The 15,814-nt window shown below is 45.9% G+C and overlaps 1 protein-coding gene across 8 annotated transcripts in view; it reads left to right on the top strand.

The window, feature by feature from the left end:
• Positions 1-15,814, top strand: part of sirt3 (sirtuin 3) — an 89,918-nt gene that overhangs the window by 16,982 nt on the left and 57,122 nt on the right. The gene's annotated exons all lie outside the window — the stretch shown is intronic.

The following is a 15,814-nucleotide window of genomic DNA, read 5'->3' as shown; positions in this document are numbered from 1 at the left end:
CCCTCTCCCTCCTCTCCCTTTCCATCGTTCTCCCTTCCCCTTCCTCCACTTCTCCCCTCCCCCATTCCCCCACTTCCAACCTTCCCTCCACCCCTTCCACCTCTTCCCCTCACTCCCTCTTCCCTTCACCACCCCCAGCTTCTGCTCATTTCCCTCTTCCCCTCACTCCCTCTTCCCCTCACCCCCTTGCCCTCAATCCCCTTCCCCTCATCCAACCAGCTTCCCCTCACCTCCCCTAGCTTCCCCTCACCCCCAGTTTCCCTTCACCCCCTCTTCCCCTCACCCCATCTCTCCCCCTCATCCTCCAGCTCCTCCTAACCCCCCAGCTTCCCCTCACCCCCCAGTTTCCCCTCACCCCATCTCTCCCCCTAACCCTCCAGCTCCCCCCACACCCCAGCTTCCCCTCACCTCATCTCTTCCCCTCCCCTTCCCCCCTCCCGCTTCCCCTCCTCCCCTTCCTCTCCTCCCTCGTCAACCTTCCCCTCCTTCTTCCCCTCACCCTTCTTCCCCTCCCCTTTTGTCCCCTCAGCCCCCCAGCTTCCCCTAACCCTCCAGCTTCCCCTCCCTGTCCCCCTCCTGCTTACCCTCCTCCCCTGACCCCTTCCCCTTCTTCTCCTCCCTTGTCAACCTTCCCTTCCCCCTCCCCTCCCCCTCCTTCGTCCCCCTTGTCCCCTCCCCCATCCCCTCCTCCCCTGTCCCCTCCGCCCCCTGTCTTGTCCCCTCTGCCCACCATCCCCTCCACCCCCCCATCCCCTCCGCCCCGTCCCCTCTTCCCCTCTCCTCCCGCTTCTACCCCACCCCCTTTTCCCTCCTACCTCTCGCCCTCCACTTCCTCCTCTCCCCTCCCCTCCCACCCTCGCCCTCCCCGAGAGAGAAGAGCTGTTTCTGAATCGTTGAGTACATGTGATCAGGCCTCTGTTCTTCCTTCCTGATGGTGACAAGCAGAAGGGGGCATGTCCTGAGTTTTGGCCGTCCTTGATGATGGGACACTGCCTTTCTGAGGCATCGCCCTTAAAGATGTTTTAGATACGACAGAGGATTGTGCCCATGATGGTGCTGATTAACTTTACCACTCTCGATCCTGTGTAGCATTCCTCTCCCCCGTACAAAACGGCGAGGTAGCCAATCAGAGTGCTCTCCACAGCCTATTTGTAATGTTTTAGGTGACAAACCAAGTCTCCTCAAACTCCTAATGAAATATAGCCCCTGACTTGGCTTCTTTATAGCTGCATCGATATGTTGGAACCAGCTTAGAGATGTTGATACCTAGGAACTTGAAATTGCTCATTCTCTCCACTTCTGATCCCTCTGAGGATTGGTTCCTATTCCCTCATCTTATCCTTTCTGAAGTTCACAGTCAGAAGGAACTTCACTCTGTGTCTAACCCCAGGAATATGTGATGGGACGGTGCAGAGGGAGTTTCATTTTGTGTCTGACCACAGGATTGGTGGGACAGATGGTGCAGAGGGAGCTACTCTCTGTGTCTAACCTCAGGATAGTGTGATGGGATGGTGTGGAGGGATTTCACTCTGTGTTTGACACCAGGAATCGTGATGGTAGGTGAGGGTTGATGCATGGGAGCTTCACACTATGTCTGACCCCAGTAGTATAGAGTAACATTCTGTCTCTGACGCCAGGTGTGTGTAATTGTGATGGTGAGGAGGGAGCCTTTCTCTGTCTAACCCTAGAGTGTGTGATGGGCGGTGTAGAGGGCTTTGACTCTGTCTCTGACCACGGGAATGTGTAGAGGGAGCTTCAATCTGTCTAGACCTCAAGGGTGTGTGATCCTCAAGAGTGTGCGATAGAAAGATGTATGTTTGCCTCTGGAGTCTGTGTTGGGTTAGTGCAGAGGGAGCCTCACTCTGCGTGTGACCACAGAAAGTGTGATGGGATGGTGTAGAGGGACCTTCACCCTGTTTCTGACCCCAGCAGTATGTGATGGGACAGTGTGGTGGGAGCTTCACTCTGTGTCTGATCATGGGCATTTCTGACCCAAGGCATGTGGGGTGGGATTGCGTAGAGGGAGCCACATTCTGTGTGAGACCCCGGGAGTGTGCGATGGGACGGTGTGGAGGACTTCAAGGTATAGTGTCTGACCCCGGGAGTGTGTGATGGGGCAACGTAGAAGGAGCCTCTGTGTCTGACCCCGGGAGTGTGTGATGGGACGGTGTGGAGGGAGATTCACTCTGTGTCTGACCCCGGGAGTGTGTGATGGGACGGTGCGGAGAGAGATTCACTCTGTGTCTGACCCCGGGAGTATGTGATGGGACGGTGTGGAGGGAGACTCACTCTGTGTCTGACCCCGGGAGTGTGCGATGGGGCAGTGTAGAAGGAGCCTCATTCTGTGTCTGACCATGTGTGTGATTGTGATGGTGTGGAGGGAGATTCGCTCTGTGTCTGACCAGGGGAGTGTGTGATCGGACGGTGTGGAGGGAGATTCACTCTGTGTCTGACCCCGGGAGTGTGCGATGGGGCAGTGTAGAAGGAGCCTCACTCTGTGTCTGACCATGTGTGTGATTGTGATGGTGTGGAGGGAGATTCGCTCTGTGTCTGACCAGGGGAGTGTGTGATCGGACGGTGTGGAGGGAGATTCACTCTGTGTCTGACCCCGGGAGTGTGTGATTGGACGGTGTGGAGGGAGCTTCACTCTGTGTCTGACCATAGGAGAGTGTGATGGGACGGTGCGGACGGAGATTCACTCTGTGTCTGACCCCAGGAGTGTGCGATGGGGCAGTGTAGGAGCCTCACTCTGTGTCTGACCATGTGTGTGATTGTGATGGTGTGGAGGGAGTTTCTCTGTGATGGAACCCCTGGTCTGTGATATAGTGGGAGCTTCATTCTGTCTGGACCGTGAGGATGTGTGATGGAATAGTCTGGAGGGAGCTTCATTCTGTGTCTGTCCCCAAGAATGTGTGACAGGACGATACTGAGGGAGTTTCACTGTCTGTTTGACTTGGGTTTTCAGAAGGTGTTTATTAAGGTGCCACACATGAGGCTGCTTAACAAGATAAGATCCTTTGGCATTACAGGAAAGATACTGGCGTGGATAGAGAATGGATGACAGGCAGGAGGCAGCGAGTGAGAATAAAGGGGGCCTTTTCTGGTTGGCTGCTGGTGATGAGTGGTGTTTCTTGAGGGTCAGTATTGGGACTGCTGGTTTTCACATTGTTTGTCAGTTTGAGGATAGAGGGGAAGCCTTTTAGGACTGAGATTAGGAAAAACTTCTTCACACAGAGGGTGGTGAATCTGTGGAATTCTCTGCCACAGGAAACAGTTGAGGCCAGTTCATTGGCTATATTTAAGAGGGAGTTAGATATGGCCCTTGTGGCTACGGGGATCAGGGGGTATGGAGGGAAGGCTGGGGCGGGGTTCTGAGTTGGATGATCAGCCATGATCATAATAAATGGTGGTGCAGGTTTGAAGGGCCGAATGGCCTACTCCTGCACCTATTTTCTATGTTTCTATGATTTAGATAATGGACTTGATGGCTTGATGGCAAATTTTGCGGATGATATGAAGATAGGTGGAGGGGTAGGAAGTGCTGAGGAAGCAATGTGATTTCAGAAGGACTTCGACAAATTGGCAGATGGAATACAGTGTTGGGAAACGTATAATGATGCATTTTGGTTGTAACACCCTGGAAAAGGTTTCACTGCAATGTAATGGTCTTTCTGTAGAAGCAGTGTTTGAGTTATGGTTAGAGATGACGGGGGCTTTGGAATGTGAATCGTCCAATGAAGGGAGGGTGTTTTTGTGCCGTGTGCCAGACACCAGGGTGATCTGGGTCTTTTGTTCGGCGGGAGATGAAGAGAGAAGGTGCTGGAGTGGGGCCATGATCTGGCCAAGGCCGGGGGGAATAGAAGGAGGATCGGTGAAGGGGAAACCGTGAGCACCACCTTGTGCACATTAGACTGCCCGGGGTGTAGCGTAACCGGCAACAATGAATATCAGTCGAGACAGGTTATACAAAACCAACCAAACATTTATTAAACACAGATAAATGATAAGGAAAAAAAAACAAACGAAAACTTTAACCGGAAGTTAACAGATATGCAGCCATTCACCAACTCGCCACTCAGCTCTGGTTCTTAAAGCATTAAATGCGAAAACAATTCTTAAAACAATACAGTCAGATATAGTTCTTAAAGCGATAACTTTTAAAGTCTAACAGATTTACATGTTCAATTGGGAGCAACTTCTCTGGAGAAGGATTTCTTCACAGACGCAACTTTACTGCCGGTTCTGTCCACAGGATTCACGATGCCGAAAATAAACAGTTTATATCGACTTACCTTAAATTCCTTTAGAGAGAGAGAGCACCTTTTTTTATGAACTCCTTACTCTTTTTGGCAAGAGTTATCTCGATGCAGGTAGCTACTCCTCCAACGAAGACTCAATAAGGTTGATCCTTTATTAAACTGCCAAACGATGCCGACTTCCCTCGATCCTTCGATCCTGTACTTCAATAAATTCTTCACTCTCCCTTCTATTGTTGGAATTGGGTAAATCAACACATCTAGCAAAAATTTCCAGTCCAAATAATAATGGTATCTTGCATCAGAACGCACAACCATTTTAAAAATGAAATTGCGTCACAAAAACAAACACGCGACAGAAACGGAAACACAGCAGGTTCTACCTGGAAATCTACAAACTAAAAAACCCACTGCATCACCTGGGTCAACCCTTATATAGTCATGGGTCACATGTCATCACATGACCTAACATTGGCAGGAAAATCACATCAGGTGACCTCCAAAAGACCATTACATCACATCATTCTCACAAAAAACACATCTCCTTGAGCATGTAACAGGGGGGAAATCAAAGGAGGATGGGTGAAGGGTAAACCGTGAGCTCCAACTTGTGCACATTAGACTGTCCGGGGAGATTGAAGGAGGATCGGTGACGGGGAAATGTGAGCACCAACTTGTGCACATTAGACTGTTTCACTAAAATGGGCCCTTTTCTTTTGTTGCTTTTTCTTCACTAACCCTGTAGTCAAATTAAGAATTATAAAGCTGAATCGTTTAATTGTACTGCCTGTTATTTGGTGGTACTGATTTGTAACAGGGTAGATCTCGAGGCATCCACACAAACGGGGGGTTGTGGGTGGACTCGCGGCTCAGTCTCACCCATTTGGCAGGGCAGAGATTGTCTTCCCCAGACTTACACACAAACAGAACCTGAGGGTTACATGGTGAAAGAAACAATAGTGTGGACTATTATCTAAATGGGGAGAAGGTTCAAACATCAGAGGGACTTAGGAGTCCTTGTGCAAGAAGGTTACATTACAGGTTGAGTCTGTGGTAACGAAGGCAAATGCAATGTTGGCATTTATTTCAAAGGCAATGGAATATAAAAGAAAGGAGATAATCCTGAGACTTTATAGGACACTAGTCAGGCTACATTTGGAGTATTGTCAATAGTTTTGGGCCCCATATCTCAGAAAGAATGTGCTTTCATTGGAAAGAGTCCAGAAGAGGTTCACAAGAATGAAGGGGTTAGCATGCAAAGAGTACCCTGTACTCACTGGAATTTAGAAGAATGCAGGGGGATCTCATTGCAACCAACCAAATGTTGAAAGGACTAGATAGGATGGATCTGGAGAGGGTGATTCCTATGGTGGGGGTATCCAGATCTAGAGGGCACAGCCTCAAAATTGTGTGGTAACCCTTTAGAACAGAGGTAAGGAGGAATTTTTTTAACCAGAGAGTAGTGAATCTGTGGAATGCTCTGCCACAGACTGCGGTGGAGGCCAAGTCAGTGGGTATATTTAAGTCGGAGTTGATAGTTTCCTGATCTGCCAGGACATCAAAGAATATAGCGAGCAGGCAGGTGTATGGAGTTTTATGGGATCCGTGATCAGCCATGATGGAATGGCAGAGCAGATTCAATGGGCTGAATGGCCTAATTCTGCTCCTATGTCTTATGGTCTTGTGACTCTGGAGTGTGTGTCCCAGCAGAGTGCTTGACTCTGTGTCTGACCTTAGGACTATGTGATGGGATGGTGTAGATGGAGGTTCACTCTGTATTGTTGTATTTTATAGGATGGTTGTAGTTGGGAGCAGAATGTCCAAGTTTACTTGTTGTATTGAAGGGATAGGAAGGTAGGCAAAGTGAGTGGCGTGGCTCTGCTGGTAACAAGTGGCATGAAATCAGTAGAAAGATGTGACATAGGATCAGAAGATGTTGAATCCTTGTGGTTGAATTTAGAAACAGCAAGGATAAAATGACCATGATCACAGTTATATACAGGCCTCTCAACAGTAGCTGGGATGTCAACCACAGATACAATAGGAAATAGAAGAGATGTGTCAAAAGGGCAATGTTATGGTAGTCATGCGAGATTTGAATATGCAGGTCAATTGGGGAAATCAGGTTGGTAATAGATCTCAAGAGAATGAGTTTGTTGAATGACTGTGAGATAGCTTTTTAGAGCAGTTTGTCATTGAACCTACTAGGAGAACAGCTATAATGGATTGGGTGTTATATAATGAACTGGCAGCGATAAGGGAGCTTAAGGTAAAGGAACCCTTAAGAAGCAGTGATCACAATATGAGAGAGGAGTTGGCTAAAGCAGATTGGAAGGAGCAGCTGGCAGGGATGACAGCAGAGGAGCAATGGTGTGAGTTTCTGGGAAAAATGAGGAAGGTGCAGGATAGATGTATTCCAAAAACAAAGAAATACTCAAATGTCAAAGTAGTACAAGCGTGGCTAACAAGGGAAGTCAAAGCTAATGTAAAAGCAAAAGAGAAGGCATACAACAAAGCAAAAATTAGTGGTAAGACACAGGATTGGGAAGCTTTTAAAACCCTACAGAGAGCAACTAAAAGAATCGTTTGGAGGGAAAAGATGAAATATGAAAGCAAGCTGGCAAACAATATGAAAGTGGATATTAAAAGCTTTTCACCTAAGTAAAAAATAAATGGGAGGTGAAAGTGGATATAAGACCACTAGAAAATGAGGCCAGGGAAATAATAACAAGGGACAAGGAGATGGCAGATGAACTAATGACTATTTTGCATTAGTCTTCACTGTGGAAGACACTTATAGTACGTCAGGTATTGAAGGGTGTGAGGGAAGAGAAGTGAGTGCATTTACTATGACAAGGGAGAAGGTGCTCTGCTCAAAAACTGAAAGACTTCAGGGTACATATGTCACCCAGACCAGATGAACTGCACCCTAGGGCTCTGAAAGAGGTAGCAGTAGGGGTCGTGGAGGCATTAGTAATGATCTTTCAAAAATCATTGGGCTCTGGCATCATGCCAGAGGACTGAAAAATTGTAAATGTCACTCCACTCCTGAAGAAAGGAGGAAGGCAACAGAAAGGAAATTATTGACCAGTTAGCCTGACCTCAGTGGTCGGGGAGATGTTGGAGTCGATTGTTAAAGGTGAGGTTATTGAGTACTTGGTGTCTTTAAGAAAGGAGGAAGGCAGCAGAAAGGAAGTTATAGATGAGTTAGCCATACCTCAGTGGTTGGGGAGATGTTGGAGTCAATTGTTAAAGATGAGGTTATGGACTACTTGGTGACACAGGACAAGATAGAATAAAGTCAGCATGGTTTCCTAAGGGAAAATCCTGCCTGATGAACCTGTTGGAATTCTTTTTGGAGATTAGAAGTAGGATAGATAAAGGGGATGCAATGGATGTTGTATATTTCAGAAGGCCTTTGACAAGGTGCCACACATGAGGCTGCTTTCCAAGCTGAGTATTACAGGAAAATTACTGGCATAATTAGAGTATTGGCTGATTAGTAGGAGGCAGTGAGTGAGAATAAAAGGATCTTTTTCTGGTTGGTTGCCAGTGACAAGTGCTGTTCCACAGGGGTTGGGGACCACTTCTTTTTATGCTGCATATCAATGTTTTAGATTACGCTTATCAGTGATTTAGATGATGGAATAGATGGCTTTGTTGCCAAGTTTGCAGATGATACCCAGACGAGCAGGTAGTGTTGAGAAAATAGGTAGGCTGCAGAAGGATTTGGACAGATAAGGAGAATGGGCCAGAAAATGGGAAATTAAATACAGTGCTAGAAAATGCATGGTCATACACTTTCATAGAGCAATAAATGTGCAGACTATTTTCTAAACGGGGAGAAAATCCAAAATCCTGAGGTGCAAAGGGGCTTGGGAGTCCTTGTGTACAACTTGCAGGTAGAGTCAGTGATGAGGAAGGCAAATACAATATTAGCATTCATTTCAAGAGGTCTGGAATAAGAAAATAAGAACATAAGAAATAGGAGCAGGAGTAGGCTATCTGGCCCATTGAGCCTGCCCCGCCATTCAATAAGACCATGGCTGATCTGTCCGTAAACTCAGCTCCATCTACCTGCCTTTTCCCCATAACACTTAATTCCCCTACTATGTAAAAACCTATCTAACTGTTTCTTAAATATATTTAGTGAAGAAGCCTCAACTGCTTCCCTGGGCAGAGAATTCCACAGATTCACCACTCTCTGGGGAAAACAGTTTCTCCTCATCTCCGTCCTGAATCTTCTCCCCTGAATCTTGAGGCAATGTCCCCTAGTTCTAGTCTCACCTACCAATGGAAACAACTTTCCTACTTCTATCTTATCTATCCCTTTCAAAATTTTGTATGTTTCTATAAAATCCCCTCTCATTCTTCTGAATTCCAGAGAGTATAGTCCCAGGTGACTCAATCTCTCCTCATAGGTTAACCCCTTCATCCCTGGAATCAACCTGGTGAACCTCCTCTGCACTGCCTCCAAAGCCAGTATATCCTTCCTCAAGTAAGGAGACCAGAACTGCACACAGTACTCCAGGCGCGGCCTCACCAGTACCCCGTATAGTTGCAGCATGACCTCCGTGCTCTTGAATTCAATCCCCCTCACAATGAAGGCCAACATTCCGTTTGGCTTCTTAATAACCTGTTGTACCTGCAAGTCAACTTTTTGCGATTCATGAGAAGGCAACAGCAGGCTGCAATCTTTCACCATTTAAATAATAATCTGCTCTTCTATTATTCCTTCCAAAGTGGATGGTCTCGCATTTACCAAGGTTGTATTCCATCTGCCAGACCTTGGCCCACTCACTTAACCTATCTATATCCCTCTGCAGACTCTCCACATCCTCTGTACAATTTGCTTTTCCACTCAGTTTAGTGTCATCATACAAATTTTGCTACGCTACACTCAGTCCCCTCTTCCAAATCATCAATGTAAATGGTAAACAGCTGCGGGCCCAGCACCGACCCCTGCAGCACCCCACTCACTGCCAACTGGAGAAACACCCATTTATACCAACTCTCTGCTTTATATTGGTTAACCAATCCACTATCCATGCCAATACACTTCCTCCAGCTCCGTGCATCTGTATACTTATAAGTCTCTTGTGTGGCACCTTACTGAACGCTTTCTGAAAATCCAAGTATACGACATCCACCTGTTCCCCTCTATCCAATGCACTCATTATGTCCTCAAAGAACTCTAGTAAGTTTGTCAAACATGACCTGCCCTTTCTGAATCCATGCTGCGTCTGCCTAATGGAACCACTCCTTGCTAAATGTTTCGCTATTTCTTCCTTAATGACAGCTTAAAGCATTTTCCCGACTACAGATGTTAAGCTAACTGGCCTATAGTTGCCCATCTTTTGCCTACATACTTTTTTAAAAAGTGGCGTGACATTTGTTGTCTTCCAGTCCTCCGGGACCCGCCCAGAGTCTAGAGAGTTTTGATAAATGATTACCAACGCGTCTACTATAACCTTCGCCAATTCCCTCAGCACCCTGGGATGCATCCCATCAGGACCAGGGGACTTATCTACCTTCAGGCCCTCTAGTTTTCTCATCACTATCTCTTTAGTGACAGTGATTTTATCGAGGTCCTCACCTCCCATTTCATCCAATACAAGAGCAGAGATGTGATGCTGAGGCTTTATAAGGCCCTGGTGAGGCCTCACCTTGAGTATTGTGAACAGTTTTGGGCTCCTCATCTAAGAAAAGATGTGCTGGCATGAGAGAGGGTTCAGGGGAAGTCCACAAGGATGATTCTGGGCATGAAAAGGTTATCATACAAGGAACGTTTGATAGCTCTGGGTCTGTACTCACTAGAATTTAGAAGGATGAGGGGGGATCTTATTGAAACCTGTTGAATGTTGTAAGTCCTAGACAGAGTAGATATGAAAAGGATGTTTCCCATGGAGGGGAAGTCTTGGAGAAGCGGGCACAGCCTGAAGATAGCGGGGTGCCCTTTTAATGCAGAGATACGGAGAAATTTCTTGACCCAGAGAGCAGTGAATTTGTGGAATTTATTACCACGGAGTTGTGGGGGCCAGGTTGTTGGGTGTATTTAAGGCAAAGCTTGATGGGTTCTAGATTGGACACGGCATCAAAGGTTCATGGGGAGAAGGCCGGGGAGTGGGACTGAGGAGTGAAAAAAAGAATCAGTCATGATTGAATTTCGGAGAAGACTTGATGTGTGAAATGGCCTAATTCTGCTCCTATATCTTATGGTCTTATGGAATGTGTCGAGGGAGCCTTATTCTGTGACTGACCCCAGAAGTGTGTGATTGGTCAATGCGGAAGGAGACTCATTCTGTGTCTGACTCTGAGTGTGTAATGGAATGGTGCAGGGGAAGCCTTGCTCTGTGTCTGACTCCAGGTGTGTGTGATGGGATGGGGTAAAGGGAGACTCACTCTGAGCCTGACTCCCGGTATGTGTGATGAGTCATAGTGTTATAGCATCATAGAAAAGTACAGCACAGAAACAGGCCCTTTGGCCCATCATGTCCATGCCAAAACATTTAAACTGCCCAGTCCCACTGACCTGCACTGGGACCATAGCTCTCCAACCCCTGCCATCCAAGTACCTGTCCAAACTTCTCTTAAGTGGGGTGGAAACAGGAAGGGGTCAATAACTTTTCTGGGTGTTTTTTATAGACCACCCAATAGTAGCAGGGACATCGAGGAACAAATAGGGAGACAGATTCTGGAATAGTGTAATAATAACAGGGTTGTGGTAGTGGGAGATTTTAATTTCCTAAATATCGATGGACATCTCCCTAGAGCGAGGGGTTAGATGGAGTGGAGTTTGTTAGATATGTTCAGGAAGGTTTCTTGACACAATATGTAGATAAGCCTACAAGAGGAGAGGCTGTACTTGATCTGGTATTGGGAAATGAACCTGGTCAGGTTTCAGATCTCTCAATGGGAGAGCATTTTGGAGATAGTGATCATAATTCTATCTCCTTTACCATAGCATTGGAGAGGGATAGGAACAGACAAGTTGGGAAAGCATTTAATTGGAGTAAGGGGAATTATGAGTCTATCAGGCAGGAACTTGGAAGCATAAATTGGGAACAGATGTTCTCAGGGAAATGTATGGAAGAAATGTGACAAATGTTCAGGGGATATTTGCGTGGGGTTCTGCATAGGTACGTTCTAATAAGACGGAAAGGATGGTAGGATACAGAAACTGGGGTGTACAAAGACCGTTGTAAATCTAGTCAAGAAGAAAAGAAGAGCTTACAAAAGGTTCAGAAAACTAGATAATGATAGAGATCTGGCTAGCAGGAAGGAGTTGAAGAAAGAAATTAAGAGAGCCAGAAGGGGCTATGAGAAGGCCTTGACGGACAGGATTAAAGAAAACCCTAAGGCATTCTACAAGTATGTGAAGAGCAAGAGGATAAGACGTAAGAGAATATGACCAATCAAGTGTGACAGTGGGAAAGTCTGTATGGAACCGGAGGAAATAGCAGAGATACTTAATGAATACTTTACTTCAGTATTCACTATGGAAAAGAATCTTGGTGATTGTAGGGATGGATTACAGCAGATTGACAAGCTTGAGCATGTAGATATTAAAGAATGTGCTAGAGCTTTTGGAAAGCATCAAGTTGGATAAGTCACCGGAACCGAATGAGATGTACCCCAGGCTACTGTGGGAGGCGAGGGAGGAGATTGCTGAGCCTCTGGTGACGATCTTTGCATCATCAATGGGGACAGGAGAGGTTCTGGAGGATTGGAGGGTTGCGGATGTTGTTCCATTATTGAGGAAAGGGAGTAGAGATAGCCGAGGAAATTATAGACCAGTGAGTCTTACTTCAGTGGTTGGTAAGTTAATGGAGAAGATCCTGAGAGGCAGGATTTATGAACATTTGGAGACATAGAATATGATTAGGAACAGTCAACATGGCTTTGTAAAAGGCAGGTTGTGCCTTACAAGCCTGATTGAATTTTTTGAGGATGTGATTAAACACATTGTTGAAGGAAGAGCAGTAGATGTAGTGTATATGGATTTCAGCAAGGCATTTGACAACTTACCCCATGCAAAGCTTATTGAGAACGTAAGAAGGCATGGGATCCAAGGGGCATTGCTTTGTGGATCCAGAACTGGCTTGCCCACAGAAGGCAAAGAGTGGTTGTAGATGGGTCATATTCTGCATGGAGGTCGGTTACCAGTGGTGTGCCTCAGGAATCTGTTCTGGGACCCCTACTCTTAGTGATTTTTATAAATGACCTGGATGAAGAAGTGGTGGGATGGGTTAGTAAATTTGCTGATGACACAAAGGTTGGGGGTGTTGTGGATAGTGTGGAGGGCTGTCAGAGGTTACAGCGGGATATTGATAGGATGCAAAACTGGGCTGAGAAGTGACAGATGGAGTTCAACCTAGATAAGTGTGAGATGGTTCATTTTGGTAGCTCAGATATGATGGCAGAATATAGTATGAATGGTAAGACTCCTGGCAGTGTGGCGGATCAGAGGGATCTTAGGGACCATGTCCATAAGACACTCAAAGCTGCTGCGCAGGTTGACTCTGTGGTTAAGAAAGCATACGGTGCATTGGTCTTCATCAAATGTGGAATGGAATTTAGGAGTCGAGAGGTAATGTTGCAGCTGTATAGGACCTCACTTGGAGTACTGCGCTCAGTTCTGGTTGCCTCACTATTGGAAGAATGTGGAAACCATAGAAACCATAGAAAGGGTGCAGAGGAGATTTACAAGGATGTTTCCTGGAATTGGGGAGCATGCCTTATGAGAATAGGTTGAGTAAACTCGGGCTTTTCTCCTTGGAGCTACAGAGGATGAGAGGGGACCTGATAGAAGTGTATAAGATGATGAGAGGTATTGATTGTGTGGATAGTCAGAGGCTTTTCCCCAGGGCTGAAATGGCTGACACGAGAGGGCACAGTTTTAAGGTGCTTGGAAGTAGGTACAGAGGAGATGTCAGGGGTAGATTTTTTACGCAGAGAGTGGTGAGTGCATAGAATGGGCTGCCGGCGACGGTGGTGGAGGCAGATACGATAGGGTCTTTTAAGGGACTCCTGGACAGATACATGGAGCTCAGAAAAATAGAGGGCTATGGCTAACCCTAGGTAATTTCTAAGGTAAGGACATGTTCGGCACAGCTTTGTGGGCCGAAGGGCCTGTGTTGTGCTGTCGGTTTTCTAGTTTCAATGTTTCTAAACGTTGAAATCAAGCTCACATGCACTACTTCCACTGGCAGCTCGTTTTACACTCTCATGACCTTCTGAGAGAAAAATTTTCCCCTAAGGTTTCCCTTAAACTTTTCAACCTTAACCCATGACCTCTTGTTTTAGTACCATCCAAAGTTAGTGGAAAAACCTTGCTTTCATTTACCCTATCTGTACCCCTCATAATTTTGTATACCACTATCAAATCTCCGTTCAATCTTCTATATTTCAAGAAATCTTCAATCTTTCCTTATAACTCAGGTTTTCTACTCCTGGCAATATCGCTGTAAAATTTCTCTGTATTCTTTCAACCTTATTTGCATCTTTCCTGTTGGTAGGTGACCAAAATTTTCCTTTAGTGCTCTATGATTGTATGACTACAAGCTAGTAAGCCAAGCTGACTGTCCCTATTTGGCCATGGTTTTCCCAATGCTAGTAAATCCTATCCTTAGTGATCCTCTCCAGATTCTTCCTAATCATTGAAATGAGATTCAGCAGTCTGTAGATCCTAGGGTCATCACTGTTTCTATTCTTGAATAATGCACCATCATTGGCTACTCACAGGTCCTCTGGGACCTCGAAAGGGCACAAAGATATTGGTCAAGGCCCAGAAATCCCTTCTCTTGCCTCTCTCATTAACCTGGGAAATCCCATCAGGCCTCAAGTACATATCCATCGTAATGTTCTTTAAGAGACCCAATGCCACCTCCTTCATTATTTCAAATTGTCCTACCATATACGCATGAGACAAACTGATCACACTGTTGCACAAGTCTTTCCACATGGTAAATATTGATGCAAAGTACTCATGTAGAACCTCTCCCACATCCTCTGCCTAAAGTATGTGTTCCCTCCTTTATCCTTGGTCCTACTATCCCCCAGTTATAGAAACATAGAAACATAGAAAATAGGTGCAGGAGTAGGCCATTCGGCCCTTCGAGCCTGCACCACCATTCAGTATGATCATGGCTGATCATCCAACTCAGAACCCTGTACCAGCCTTCCCTCCATACCCCCTGATCCCTTTAGCCACAAGGGCCATATCTAACTCCCTCTTAAATATAGCCAATGAACTGGCCTCAACTGTTTCCTGTGGCAGAGAACTCCACAGATTCACCACTCTCTGTGTGAAGAAGTTTTTCCTAATCTCGGTCCTAAAAGGCTTCCCCTTTATCCTCAAACTGTGACCCCTCGTTCTGGACTTCCCCAACATCGGGAACAATCTTCCTGCATCTAGCCTGTCCAATCGCTTTAGAATTTTGTACGTTTCAATTAGATCCCCCCTCAATCTTCTAAATTCCAGAGAGTATAAACCTAGTCAATCCATTCTTTCATCACATGAAAGTCCTGCCATCCCAGGAATCAATCTGGTGAACCTTCTTTGTACTCCCTCTATGGCAAGAATGTCTTTCCTCAGATTAGGGGACCATCTTATCCTCTTGCTTTTGATGTATGTTTAGAATGCCTTGGGACTCTCTTTAATCCTACTTGCCAAGGACTTTTCATGACTCTGTCTGGTTTTCATAATTCCCTTCTTGCGTTCTTTTCTGGCTTTCTCATAATCCTCAGGGGTTCTGTTTGAGTCTAGCTTCCTAAACCTTGCATTGTGTTTTTTTCTTGGCTAAATTCACCAGCTCTCTTTACAAGGTCCCACATGGGAGGTTGGTCAAGATGAGGTAGTAAATTGGATCAGCTATTGGCTTTGTGGGAGAAACCAGAGAGTGGTTGTAGATGGTTGCCTTTCTGACTGGAGGCCTGTGACTAGTGGTATGCCACAGGGATCGGTGCTGGGTCTGTTATTGTTTTTCATCGATATCAATGACCTGGATGATAATGTGGTCAACTGGATCAACAAATTTGTAGATGACACCAAGATTGGGGTATAGCGGACAGTGAGGAAGGCTTGCATGGCTTGCAGAGGGATCTGCATCAGCTGAAAAAATGGTTGATAGAATTTAATGCAGACAAGTGCAAGGTGTGGCACTTTGGTAGTACTAACCAGGGTAGATCTTGCACTGTGAATGGCAGGGCATTGAGGAGTGTGAAAGAACAAAGGGATCTGGGAATACAGATCCATAATTCGTTGTAAGTGGTGTCACATTTAGGTAGGGTTGTAATAAAACCTTTCAGCACGTTGGCCTTCATAAATCAGAGATGATATGTTGAAGTTGTATAAGGCATTGATGAGACCTAATTTGGAGTATTGTGTGCAGATTTGGTCACCTCCCTACAGGAAAGATATTAACAAGGTTGAAAGAGTACGAAGAAAATTTACAAGGATTTTCACGGGTCTGGAGAACCCGAATTATAAGGAAAATTTAAATGGGTATTCCATAGAAACCATAGAAAAACTACAGCACAGAAACAGGCCTTTTGGC

Source organism: Mobula birostris, chromosome 11, assembly GCF_030028105.1.
Source record: "Mobula birostris isolate sMobBir1 chromosome 11, sMobBir1.hap1, whole genome shotgun sequence".
Lineage (NCBI taxonomy): Eukaryota > Metazoa > Chordata > Chondrichthyes > Myliobatiformes > Myliobatidae > Mobula > Mobula birostris.
The sequence above is the reverse complement of the archived record's forward strand: the minus strand, read 5'-3'. Positions and strand labels throughout refer to the sequence as shown.